General features: G+C 45.0%; 1 protein-coding gene across 10 annotated transcripts in view; it reads left to right on the top strand.

Moving 5' to 3' along the window:
- Nucleotides 1–2,834: 2,834 nt before the first annotated feature.
- The window catches only part of SLC38A1 (solute carrier family 38 member 1), a 64,275-nt gene continuing 53,091 nt past the window's right edge, over nucleotides 2,835–14,018 (top strand). The window contains exons 1-3 of one of the 10 annotated variants that reach the window (XM_081058517.1): nucleotides 2,928–3,197; nucleotides 3,436–3,548; nucleotides 9,323–9,408. The gene's annotated coding sequence lies outside the window, so the exon portion shown is untranslated. Of the gene's footprint in view, nucleotides 3,198–3,274; nucleotides 3,549–9,322; nucleotides 9,409–14,018 lie in introns of all 10 variants that reach the window. The other 9 variants (XM_081058515.1, XM_081058516.1, XM_081058512.1 and 6 more) reach the window with 9 other exon arrangements.

The following is a 14,018-nucleotide window of genomic DNA, read 5'->3' as shown; positions in this document are numbered from 1 at the left end:
GGCTGAATCCTCTTTGGGGAGTGATTGATCTTTCTTCACAAAGCTGCCCCTCCTTCCTGGAACCATACAGAAAGGACCTATGGAGCTATTAGAAAATTCCCAAGTGACCCGAAGTGATTCAATTCTCCTTTTATATTACAGATTCCTTCTCCAGCTCTCTTTTAGAGCAGATACAGAATTTTTATTTTCTCAGTTCTACAGGGCAGCCCACGATACAGCCTGTTTATGTGTCCTGACTATCTCAGTACCATTTTGGGAACATAACATACTATCAACAATGCCCTTGGAGCTCACAAACCTATTACAGAGTAAACTGACTTTTTGGACTCTAGAAACAGGGCAGTGGTTCCCATCAGAAGACAGAGTGACCTGGGACCCATCCCACGAGGGTTGTTCCAGCATCGGGGAACATCTTAGAGCCCGGCAGAAAATCGGCTTTGGAGTTAGCTCTGAATTTAAGACCCTGATGTGCCCATTAGAGCTGTGTGAAGTTGGGAGAAATTTCTTAACCTCTGAGTCAGGGATCAGGATGGTCTACACCTCTTAGGAATGTTGTGAGGACTAATGAGAGATCATCTGTAAAGTGCTTATTCTGTTGCCTTTCAGTAGGCACACAGTTAGAATAGGGGAGTTGTCATCATGACACACTTTGCCCCCATTTGAGTTCATAACAGTTGGGTTTAAGTGCAGAGCTACTAAAAGGACCCCTGAAAAGAAGTTCCACCTACAGGCAGTCCTGGAGAAAAACTCACATTGAAGTAACTCACCCTGAAAACTACTACTTCTCTCTTTCCCCACAATTCTCCACACAGCAAGTCCTTCATTTCAATCTCCATATTGATGTCTACACTCCAGTTACAGGTTGTCAACTAAAATCCAGATGAGGCACAAAAATCCTTGCAAAATCTAGGCCCAAGAGTGTCTAGTTGCAAATGGTTAAAGCATCATGGTTGAGATGAAGCATGGAATTTGAAATAAGACCTGAACAGGACCCGCTTTCCTTTCACCACTTAGTCTTAAGTGAACATGGGCCATTTCAGCCTCTTTGAACCTGCTTTCTTGTTTATACAGAGGATAACACCTAATTGAGTGGTTGAAAGGATTAAATGAGATAATATTTGTATCTCAAGTTCTTAGCACAGTAAGAGCTGGCAAGGAGTAAAAGCTAAATTCATCACTATTGAATCCAATTCAAAATATGCTCTGTAACTGGAGTCTTTTTGGTGCATTGAAACTAGCATGCAGGTTAAAACTGTAATCAAAAGATGAGCTCTCCAAACAAACTGGTGAATATACATTCTGCTTAAAAAGGTAAGTATTTCAACAGACTTATGAAGCTATGCTCACAGTTTGCCTACTATTCAGATTTCTTGTCTTTTTTATAAGACGTCTGGTGTCAGGCAAGGTACGCACTACTTAAAATTAGTAATTTTATTCTACATGAGCCTTTTTTAGGAGAGAAGGAAAAGGGGCAAGGACCAACTTTTTGATGACCTGTAGAATATTACTATGATGTGAGCACTATTAACTCTGCTTTTAAGAAACTGGGAAAACAAGACGAGAACAAAAGCAGGTGACGGAAGCAACAAGGGTCAGAGGCAGAATTTGATCACAGGTCTGTTGGCACTGGGCTGTCCATCATTTTGCCCCCTTCTGTTTGTTCAGTTTCTCAGGTTTATTCAAAGGTATGCCTTCTAAATAGGGTTCTCAGAAAAGACATTGTTCAACTAATGAAGACCATTTACTGTCATTCGACGGGAATGAGGATTTTAGTGACTGAGGAATGTGAAATTCGGTTGTCTTGTCACTTTTCCAGCCATGATTTAAAAAAAAGCAAGAGCTACTCCATTACAGACTACTCCGTCTGCCTGCCTGAAACGCTCCAGGTAGATTAATTTTTGAATTGTGATTCACCTTCCCTTTCCTGTTTTGATGGAACACAGAGACTGAACCATTCCTGTCAATAAAAAGCTGGAGTTTCCACCCGGCAAATTCGCGCTACAATGACAGTCTAATCGGCTGACGCGCAGGTGGGATTTCCTGTCGCCATTTTAAGGAAACACAAGTCCCCCGAAAGGAAGTGCCCCGTCAATTCAAAGGGGCTGTAACAAAGAGAAGGCCGAGGAATGGGAAACGGGCCCGCTGCCCCGGCCCCTCCGTGCTGCTCCCTGGCTTGCACCGCCCCCCGCCTGTGGGGCGCCCCGTTCAGTGAACGCGGGTCGGCGGGGCGGAAGCACGCACGTAGCCAGGCGGGGACGAGCGGGCTTCTTTGCCCCCTGCAGGTGCGCCCTGTGAGCTCAGCAAATCCTTCGGGTCCCGTCACACCCAGTTGCTAAAGCAGAGCTCGGCCGCCGGTCTGGGGAAGGGCTGACGAGGTCTGGGGGTGCTGGTTCCGGAAGCAGGCAGGCGCCTCCCACTGCAGGTTAGGGACAAAGGCTTTCCGAAGGCCCGCGCGCTCCGGCCACCTCGGCCCCCCGCCCGCCAGCCCAGGCCATCTCGGGGCTGTTCCCACGGCCCGCACGGCGCTCCATCGCGGCCCGTGGCTCCCGGCGCTGACGGCGGCTCGCCGAGCTGCTGGAGCGCCAGCCACGCCCGCGGCCATCCTCACGGGGCGCCCTTCCCACAATGCAACTCCCCTGGCTCCCGCGGCCCGACTGGACTCCGCGTACCCCAAAATGCGCCCCCGCCAAGCAAACAGCCCTCTTCTCCTCCGCCCGAGCCCTCCCAGCCGCCCTCCTGCCATCCCGGGTCTGCAGCCGCCGCCGCCGCCGCTGCCAGGTCCTGGGCTCGCGGCCGGGTCCCAGGAGGGCGTGGGGCAGGTGTCCAGGCTGCGCGCAGCCTCGTGCCCGGTGCCACCGGCAGTGCGCCCGGCACACGCGCGCCCCGCACCCCCTCCCTCAACCCTTTTCCGATGCTCAGCCGCCGCCAGCCGCGGTCGCTGCATCCTCAGCTAGCGGCTAGAGGGAAGCAGCAGGCGCGGCCACCAGCAGAGACACCATGTGACGGGTACTGCTCAGTGACACGCAGCTTTGGTTAAAGAGCGGGCTCGCGGGAGGGAAGGTGACGGTGCACAGGACCCGGAGGAATGGCCTGACTTTCCCCATTAAATAACCACGAGCCATGGATGCACAAGGGCGACGCGCCCCCCAGTAGGAGATGACTAAGGTTCGAGACCCTCGGCGCTGGAGCGTGTCGCAGTAAGTGCAAGGCTGGCGGGCAGAGTATGGGTGGGGGTGGGGGTGGGGGGTAAGCCTCTGATGCAATCGGCCCACAGAGGAGGAGGAGAGCTGAGGGAGCGCGGGCTGGGGCAGCCACTCCGCTTTGCCTGAAGGTCGCCGGGAACCTCCGCCCTTCACCTTCCTCAGAAATCCGCCACGCCGCGCCACGCCAGGCTTCCCCGCCCAGCCTTGGGTGACGGAGGCCACCTTTTCCCAGCCGAGGCAGCCAGCCCTTGACACAAAGGACATCACACGGCGGCGGGAGGATAACCCAGAAGGGCGGACACCTTGACGGCGCTCCTTTTGCCACTTTTCCCTCTGTTGCCGGAGGTAACGATCATTTTCCTGACCCGGGAGAGCTGAGGGAGCCGCGGCGGGAGGAAAGGGATGTTGGAGCTGTGTGTTGGAGGCGGGAACCTAGAAGTCCCCGGTGCGGGTGTGAAAGGAAGGGTGCGTGGCAGTGCCGGATGAGTTCGGATTTTGCTTTGGGGTAAGGAACAGTCCAGGTCCCCTTTTCTTCCGAACGCACAGGGCAGCTGCAGGAGGCGCAGAAGGTCCCGGTTTCACTTTTGCGTGGGCTGTGGCGTACTTTTGGGGGTCTGTTTTCATAGTAGCAGCCTGTGGCACTCGCTCTGGTTAAATTCTACGAGGGTCAGGGACCACGAGGTCTAGAGAGAGAGCGCGCAGCCGAGGTGAGGGCGCGACTGCCTACCCGAGAAGCGTTTGTATCCCGGACGTTTTGGGGGAATTTCCTCTGTCGGCAGGGCCCACGGGAGAGCGTGTCCGCAGGGGTGTGTGTGCCGCTGGCTGAGTCTCGGAAACTGGCCGCCAGCGCGGGTAAACCCAAGCACATTTGCCGCCCCTTCCTGGAGCTCTGCCCCTCTCTCAGTAACGGAGAGGAGCAGGAGGATGGGGTGGGGTGGATTACCAAAGGGTGCTGGCAGTGACTCACTGTCCTTTCCCGCCCTAAAGAGGCTCTTTCCAAAATGAAGAAGGGGAGAAAGAGAAATGCAGTTCTGCGAGATGGGATCCGCTGGAGCTGGCAAACAAAAGGCTACTGCGTGCGCAGGGCCGGGCGCGGACTGCCCTCGCCTCCCCTCCACCTCCCCTACCTCAGCACCTCGCGGGCGTCCCTAAATGTTGCCACAAAAGGCCATTAAACTCGTCCTGTCTGTGCGGAGAGGAAAGTGCTCCTCCGTCCTAGCACGCGCCCCAGGGTGCCCCTGCCCCATAATCAGCAACCCAGAGAGTGGGGCTCCTCAGCACCCACTGGGACTCCGCACGTTACGATGCTTTGCTGCGGAATCGCCCACTCCTGGGTTTGGACAGAACCGCAGTCAAAGAACGTAGAAGTGCATATGGCGGCAAAAGGAATTTCGCGGTAACCGCGTCAGGGCGTTTCCGGGTGCCTTTCACAGGCTGTCTTCCGCTGGGGAAGGTGGTGCTACAATTAAGTCCTTTGTGTCTCGCTCTGTGGCGCGGACCCAGTTTTATCACAATGTTGCTCCGATGGAAACCTAACTGTCCGCAGGATCACGTACTTTCTCAAACGAATCCATGGTGATGGATGTGGTAAGAGTGAAAAAGATCCCAGCTCTAGGAAACATTATTTATGGATTTGACATCTCTGCAGTGGGCTTAAAATTTTTTCAATATAAGGGGAAGGAGAGACAATCTATGGTTTGCAGACTGCAGGGCCCAGCAAAGCTGTAATTTGATAGAAGAAACTGTACAGCAACTCGTGCTTTTTCTGACGTCAGAAAGACAACGGAAATAAAACCTGAGCTAGGTGGCTGGCTGGTCTCATTGTTAAACATCTCACGCAGGGTGGGGACTCCTGAAATCTAGGCGCAACAGTCAAGCCTGGGCACTGATGATACCTTGGTCAGCCCCCTGGACTTTGGTTTAGCCCCAACCTCAATGGCTTTACTCTTCAGTCACTTCAATTTTCAGTACGTCTGTCTCCTTACGCATCTGGAAACCCACCTACTTTGGTTTGAGGTTTTAACCTTGAAGTTTATCCACTTTTTTTTTTGTATAGTCTATAAATATTTTCTACCCAGGGCTTTTGTGGCAGGCAGCTAAGAACAAGAAAAAGTTTCTGCTTCTGTGAGGCTTCTGTTCTGGTGCGGGAAACAGGCAATAAATACATGTATAAATGAATTTCAGATATTTGTTAGTGGATCATGTGGTGGGGAGGCTTGAGACAGATGACCCTCTAGGAGGGCCTGTGTGAGAAGAGGACATTTGACCTGAGGCTAGGCGGTCAGGCCTCAGGCTATTGGTAGTCTTGTCTTTTCCTCCCTCTGGAGGATACTTGAGGGCAAAACTGACCTCACTCATCATTGTTCCCCTAATGCCCAGCACAGAGTAGCTGCTTACTAAATGCCTGTTGGATTGAGGTCTTGCCAAGTTCCATCTCATTCACCTCTTTATGCTATTGTTGACCATCTCTTCCTTTCCATATCATTATTTGTTCCCCTTCTCCTAAGTTGAAACATTAGTCTTTTTCCACTCTGCTTCTCTTTCTTATCTTCTCCTCACTTCTGAGCAATGCCCTTCAAACCTGTCTTCTCATCTCCCTTCCTACTGCCCAAGTTCAAGACCCTGTCATCTGACCTTGATATAGCAAGTCAAGTAGTGTGTTGGGATATAAGAATCATGAAACAGACATGGAGGTACCCTGAAGAAACCGCGCTCAGGGGAGGAAGTTGCAAGCCCAACACGTGGTTAAGAGTGTAGTAGCTAATTCATGAGCTATAACAGCTTTCTAGTTGGTCTCCATGCCACGCTCTGCTCCCCTAGTTTAATCTCAACACTTCCATGAGATCTGTATTTCTAAAACTCAGTTCACATTTTTTATTGAGCTTGCTTCTAAAAACCTTCAGTGGGTTCCCTTTGCCTATAATTAAGGCGTAAACTCCTTAATCCGGCACTCGGGACCCTCCATAGTCTCTGACTTCTCACCTCTTTCCATCTCTTTGTCCCAGTTTACCCTGTGCCTTCCCTGTCACTTTTCTGCCTTCCGTGTCAATGTTGGTTCCAGACTGGAATGCCTGCTACAATCCTATGTACATGTGAAGGCCTAGCCCCAATACCAATTTTCTACCTCACTGAATAAGTGTTCACTGATTACCTCTTAGCATTTTCATAAAGATTTTTTAGCTTTTACTTTTTGCACTGCAAAAAGTTTTACTTTTTGTCACTGCAGGTGATGGAAGGAGGGGGCTAAAGCCTCAGGCTTTGAATCAAATATGAATACAGTTGGCCCTTGGTATCTCGGGCTTCTGCATCCCTGGACTCAAGCCCTGCAGATCACAACTATCTAAAAAAAAGGTTATGTTGTTGCTGACGTGTACTGTGTAATTAAGCCTACCATGGTTGCCTGTTCTGAACATGTGGAGACTCTTTTCCTTGTCATTATTCCCTAAACAATTCAGTATAACAACTATTTACGTATCATTTACATTGTTTTAGGTATTATAAGTCATCTAAAGGTGATTTAAAGTATACGGGTGGATGGGCTTAGGTTATGTACAAATACTACACCATTTTATATAAAGGACTTGAGTATGGATTTTGGTATCCACGGGGGTCCTGGAACCAATCCTCCTAGGATACCAATGGATGACTGTATACCAACTCTTAACTTACCAGCCTAGGAACTTTGGGCGAGCTGTTTAGCATCTCTAAACCTCAGGGGGTTTTTTCATTTGTTTAATGAGAATGATGATAGTGATGATGGTGGTGGCAGTAGTGGTACCCATCTTATTGAATTATCCTGAAGATTTAATTAAGATAATGGATATGAAGTACTTGGCATGGTGTTAGCACTCTGTATATATTGAATTAAAAGGGACTTCAGGTTTCTCATCTGTCAAAGAAGGTGGGGAAAGTTGATCAGTAAAGTTCCCCTTACCTCTGCTATTCTATGACTATTTAATCATTTAAAAATACTTTTCTGAAAATAATATCTTGATGGAAACTACCAGAATCTTTTTAGTCTCTGGGAGAATATGCATCTGTGAAAGGTGGTGTGGGGGTGGGGGAAGTATGTGCGTGGAAGTAAGCACATTCAGAATCACATCATAGACTTCAGAAAAGCACACCTGGGAACACTGACCCTGAACTGACTCATTGTTATACTTATTTCTGAAGTTTGATTACATTATATGAATTGGTTTCGTAGCGACCACCTGTGTTTTAGGGTTACTTACTAACAGTAAAGGAATTCAGTGATTAGGAATGAACCATGGCTTGGGGAAACAGAAACTCTGCCTCAAGTGAAGTTACAGTGTGTCTTTGCCAATAACTAGCTGGATACACTTGGGCAACTCATTCATCATTTTTATGCCTCATTTTCTCATATGCCCAATGCTAATAATAGTAACTGAGCTGCCTGACTCACAGAGCTGTGAAGAAACAATGAGAAGAGAACCTAGAAAATCCTTGAACAAGTTAAAGGAACTTCATGATAATCATCCGGAGTTAAACACACTGCTAATGCTTAGAGGAGAAGTTTAGGCTAGTGATTCTCAACTCTGGCTTCACATTAGACTTACCAGGGGACTTTTAAAAGCTACCAATGCCCAGACTCCATTTCCAGAGATTCAGATTTAGTTGGCTTGAGGTAGAGACCAGATGTGGAAATTAAAAACAAAACAAAACAAAAAAACCAACAAACAAAAAACACACCAGGGATAATTCTAATATGCAGTGGTTTAGATTTAAAAGCAGACAAAACAAAATCAGAAATTAAACAAAGACCTCCATATGTTATTTGATAAAGTCTTAGTAATACTAAATCATGATGACTTTACCCTTGATTCTTTGACAAAACCAACCAGTTATGGACATCATGGGGCCACAGCCTCAGGTTACAACTTATAACCTGAATTTCCCCAGGCATAGAAGCCTGTCCAGTGATACAGACAGGGCCACATAAAGATTTAATGTGTGGATCTCAGTTTCCATCTCTTAGGAGTGACGAAGAAGATGAAGACTGGAAAAGAAAGAGACAATGGAGAGCAAAAGGAAAGCATAACCTCCCCCCTCCCCGTTATGGTGGGGAACAGGCTCTGAGTGGGAGACAGACAGGACAGAGTACAGGGCAAAAGTTGTGTTTGCTCTATTGAACTGGTTTTGTTTGGATAAAACTGGTTTTGTTTGGATATTTGTTTGGATAGTGATTTGTTTAGGTTGCAAACTGGTGGCTGTAGAACCAAATGAAGCCTGTAGGTATGTTTTGTGTGACTACACTTGCTTTTAAAATTGTTTGGAATTAGTTGTCAGTATTTAAATATCAGAATTTCATTTAAAATCTGGATTTCTGGCATTTCTTGAAGAAAAAAAGTAAAATCTGTCTTTTTCCTACTGAGATAGATGTGACCCATGTTCTTCAGTTCCTTAAGCCCAATCTGCTTTGCTCCTTTCTCTCACCTACCTGGGCCCTGGCTGCGTTTGTTTTCAGTCTAAATCTGTAGATCTTAATGCTGGCTGAATAATAGAATCCCTTGGAGAGCATTTAAAATATCCATGTTTGGATTCCATCCTAGGTTAATTAAATCAGAAACTGGTGTGTGTTGCGGGGAGGTTATCCCTTATTTTTGTAAAGCTCCCGAGGTGATTCCTATTTCTAGTTAGAACTGAGGACTTCGAGTGTAAGTTACTTTTTCAGAGGGTTTTGCCACAAGTCCACCATCTTATCTCTGAAAGTGATCCATTAAGAAATACGCTATAGAATAACAAATTCAGAGGATTTTACAACTGGGGGAGATCTTAGAGAGTGCATCAATTCATCTGCTCTTTTCCTATTTTAAAGTGAGAATACAGAGGCCCAGAAAGAAGGAAAAAACAGGTTCAAAGACTATAACGTCATCTAGTATTGGATGATAGTTTGTTTTATTATGTTTTCTCTTTTCAAATAAAGGCATATATTTAAATGTTTCCTTTTATAAATGATCCTCTTTACATGTACAACTTAGTGGTGCTTTAAAATTCTTATTTCTGTTTTTCCTATAATGTTTTGTTGAGCGTTAACTGTCATAATTTAGCCAGGGGTTAAAAACAAACAAATTCCCATTCCTTGTTTTTTTGTTCAATAGCAATCCTTGATCAGAGATGTCATTAAAGCAAAAACATACATGTGTGTTTCTCAAAGGCTGAAATATTCCAGGCTGTTTTCAACTCCGTAAGTTTTTAGTAATTATTTAAATCTATGTATTTTCAGTTGATGAAAACGTTTTTAAATTTTGTGGTATTTATACCGCTCAAATACACTCACTATTCTAATTAAATTAAGCTTCAATTGAAAAAAAAAGTAATATACAGTCTGTCCTCCTATATTCTGAGTTATAGGTCAAATTCATTAACTTCTGTAGTTTACCAGTATTTTCTGCAAAATTTCAATAGTTTCAAGACATCTCACTATGGTTAGCTTAATTCCCAGACCTCATAGGTTGGGCATATTGATAATAGACATCTAAAGGATCATATGGGCACCTGACTAGAAGAAGCATTATGGAGCTGTAGGACAGGTGTCAGATATGGTGAACAAGGTAGGACACAGGGGACAATCTGTCCAAGGAAGTAAGCAGCTCATCTCCCTGCGCCACACTGAAATGGTTAGTACTTATCCTCTGGTGAGCTTCCTTTAACACAGGGCCTTTCATCCTTGATGCTACTGACATCTGGGGCTGGGTAATTCTTCATTATGGACAGCTCTGCTATGTACTGTATGATGCTTAGCAGCATCCCTGACCTGTCTACACTAGGAGCTGGCAGCACCCCCTCACTTGTGACGACCAAAAATGTCTCCAGACATTGCCAAATGTCCCCTGAAGAATGGGGGGGGGGCAAAATTGCTCCCAGATGAGAACCACTGCTTTAATCTCAGGCTTTCCTGGACTTTTAGAAATCATGCTAGGAATTCCGGGCAGAGTGGCCAGAATGTTAACAGTAAATACCTTCCATTTATATAGTAGTTTACAATTTTAAATTCATTTTCACGTAATTCCCACATGCCCAGATCCAATGTAAAATAAATTAAGTGGCAGACCCAATGAAAATTGTGAGGTGGTGCTGTACATGTTGTTTCCTTTACCGTCCCATGTTTGTTTTGTTTTCCTGAGAAAGTGTGTTTGTGAGGATCGCTGATATATTGTCCACAGACAGATCGTCACAGCTTTCTTTTTGAATTTAGTCATTATCATTAGTAACATATTTACTATCACCATGTGCTAGGGAGCTATGGGGTCTGTGGTCCCTGTCCTGAAGGAGCTGCGATTGTAATCAGCGAGGCTAACTACATAAAAGGATTATTAAAATACCAGGGGTGCCAAAAAAAAAAGTATACATATTTTAAGAGATGTTATCTACGTATTACTTTTTGAAGTTGAATTGAATTACGGAAGCAATGTGTACGCAGTATGACATTCGCTCAAAAGATGGCGTGAATCGAATGAATGTTAGCGTCACCGCGACAGACAGGACAGTGGAAGAAAATGGTGAAAGCACGCTGGTCATTCAAGGAGCGCAAGACCATTTTGAAGTGGTATTTGAAATTCGAGAACGTTGTGAAAGTACAACAACAATGGAGGCGTCAGTCTGCAACAGAACCTCCAACACACCTAACAACTGCACGCTTCTGAGACAAGTCTGAGACGCGGTGCCGTGTGCATTGTGCACAAGGGAAGATCCGGGAGGCTTTGCTCAGCAACAAGTCCTGCTGCTTCTGCTCTGGTGTTGGAACAGTTTACACGCTCTCCATGGAAGTCTACCAAACAGTGTTCGCCATAATCAGAAGTGGCTGGACACTGATGGCGATCACTCTGAGCGCCTCTTGTAATTGCAGAAGTCAAACGTGACTTGTATTCATCTTTTGTTATCGGTATATATTATTACAATTTTAACACAGTTTTTTCCTTTCTTAAAATGTGTACACATTTTTTTTGGCACCTTCTGTAATAAGAACCCTTGCTAAAACCATTGAGTGCTGTAAGAATTCATCACGAGTAAATACTCAATCACTGCTTGGTCATTGGAAAAAGACTTTACAGAGAAGCTTGGTTTGAAATTGAAAAATAAAAGAGGACAGAAGCAAGCAAGCTGGACTTTTAAAGAAATGTACTACTTAAGAGTAGGTGTGGGTTTGATGGGAAGGTGGGGGGGCAAAAAAAGGGGGTATGTTCACGGCCAAGGGAACGGTGTGAAAAAAGCAGAAAGTGGCATAAGAGTAAATCCATTGCAGGAATGGAAGGTTCAGAAAAAATGTCATGGGAGAGAAAAATTAAAGAGATAGTTGTGAACAATCTGGGCTTTGAATTTGAGGTTCCAGGGATTAGACTTCATCCTGTAGACATTAGGAGGAGTTACGATTGGCAAGGGGGGCAGGAGAGGAATACGCAAGACATATTTTCAGGAAGAACCTGTGTCTAGATGGGAGAGGGGAGAGATCAGTAGGTAGCATGGAGGAAAGAGGCTGGCAAAGTTAGGATTGTGGAACTGAAAGGAATGAGAGGAAGGGAAAGGACATTAAGAAAGAATGTGCATATATTTTTTTTGAATTAGTGTTTTGGATTTCTCTGACTAGATACCTAAGAGTAGAATTGCTGAGTCATAAGGTAGTTCGATTTAAAATTTTTTGAGATACCTCCATACTGATTTCCATAGTGGCTGCACCAATCTACAATCCCACCAACAGTGCACAAGGGTTCCCTTTTTTCCACATCCGCGCCAGCACTTGTTATTTGTTGATTTATTGATGATGGTCATGCTGACAGGTGTCACGTGGTATCTCATTGTGGTTTTTGTTTGCATTTCTCTAATGATTAGTGACGTTGAGCATTTTTTCATATGTCTATTAGCCACCTGTGTGTCCTCTTTAGAGAAATGTCTCTTCATATCCTCTGCCCACTGAGCTTTACACCTGAAGCTGAAGCAGAATAATATTGAATGTCAGCTATAATTATATATATATATGTGTATATATATATATATATATATATATGGTCACAAGATGTGGAGTACAGCATAGGGAGTAGAGTCAGTGTAATTATAACAGCATTATGCAATGTCAGGAGGTAATAGATTGGGGAAAGGAGATTATCACTTTGTGAGGGGTGCAAATGTCTATTGCATTGTTTTGTACACCTGAAACTAACAAAAAAATTTAATTTAATTTAATTTAAAAAGAAAGAATGTGGATAGGACTTGCTGACTGATTAGATATGAGGTGGCATTAAAGTGATGCCAGACACCAAGTCAGTGTGATGATGAGAATGAACATTATCTTTAACAGAAATAGAAAAGCTGATGTGTGAGGTCAGGTGATGTGTTCAGTTAGGCATGTGGAGTTTGAGGCAATGTCAGACATTCACCTGGAGAAGTCCAGAGGGCAGCTGTCGTCTAGAAAGAATTTGTGGAAATTTTTCTGAGCAGGAACGAACCTGAGAGATCATCTCCCTCCAACTATCTGGTTTTACAGATGAAGAAACATGCGGCATGTTTAGTGATGTGATCATTATCAAGTAGTATTTATGAGGGAGATCTTATTTCATAATACAAAGGAATTCTAGTTTTATAAAATGAAAAAGCCTGGGGGGAAAAAATCCCAAAGATGCCCTCTGGGATGAACATGACACTACAGGCTTGAAATCTTCAAAAGGAAAGAATTTAGAGTGGAGGGAAGAGTGGAGGTACAAAGAGCCAGCCCGACACTCGGGGTGGGAGGAGGAAGGGAGCTGGCAAAGGAGGACAAGAGGTCAGCAAACAATACTCCATGCTCTGGAACTAGCTGAAGTGAATGAGGACTGAGAAAAGAGGCATCTTGTCTTGACTAAGAAGTAGTAGCAATCATAGTAGCAATAGCTTACCAGAACCAGGCCAGGCATTATTATAAGTGCTGCACATGGACCCAACCGTGGAATTGTTATAATGACTGCATGAGGTGGGTATTAATTTATCTCTAGTGTACAAGAGAGGAAACTGAGGTGAAGAGGAGTTAACAGACTTGCCCAGGTCACACTGCTCCTAAAGGGTGGAACCAGAATTTGCCAGTCAGGCATGGTTTTGGGGGAGTGATAAGGACAGGAGCAAGTTTTTCAGACTGTTGGCAGTATAGAGGGGAGGAGCGGATGGTAGTTCATGGTTCTAGACAAGGTTACTTTCCAGATGCAGAGCTGAGAGTGATTGACAGAAGCTGGGGAAGCCAGCAGAGAGGAAATAGTGATACAGGTCCTAGCAGAGCTGAGACCACTGGCACTTAAGGTTAAGCTGTGAGACTTGAGTAAGAGGAAAGAAAACTCCTTTTCTTCTGAGATTGCTTACTAGCTCTCAGCGTGTTCACTACCAAATGCCATTTTTATTATTTCCCACCTTTCAAGGATCCCAGCTTTTCAAAGATTTTGAGTATCAATTTTAAGCTTTTATGCTAATTCAAGTGTAATTTATATGCAATGCAACATCCAGATCTGAACTATACTGTTTAATGAGTTTTGACTACAACTTTAATATGTTAATTCACTTTCCATTTTTATTACTTAAAGATATATAAAATTGCCAGGCAAAATCTAGCATTATCACATCAAATTAATGCAATCTAGCCAAAAGCAAGGATACCTGACATTTTCCAGATAACCAGTTTAGCCTGTCTAAGGCCTTTTGAAATACAGAAAAGCAGCTCATACTCGTAGATCCATATTATTACCATCTAAGAGCCCAGTGACCCAAAGACTCCAAGTGGGTAAACAGGCTCAGTCAGTTATTGGAAGAGATAACAGGAAGAACAGAACCATCATTAAC

This window comes from Rhinolophus hipposideros, assembly GCF_964194185.1.
Source record: "Rhinolophus hipposideros genome assembly, chromosome: 9".
In the NCBI taxonomy this organism is placed as follows: Eukaryota; Metazoa; Chordata; class Mammalia; order Chiroptera; family Rhinolophidae; genus Rhinolophus; species Rhinolophus hipposideros.
The sequence above is the reverse complement of the archived record's forward strand: the minus strand, read 5'-3'. Positions and strand labels throughout refer to the sequence as shown.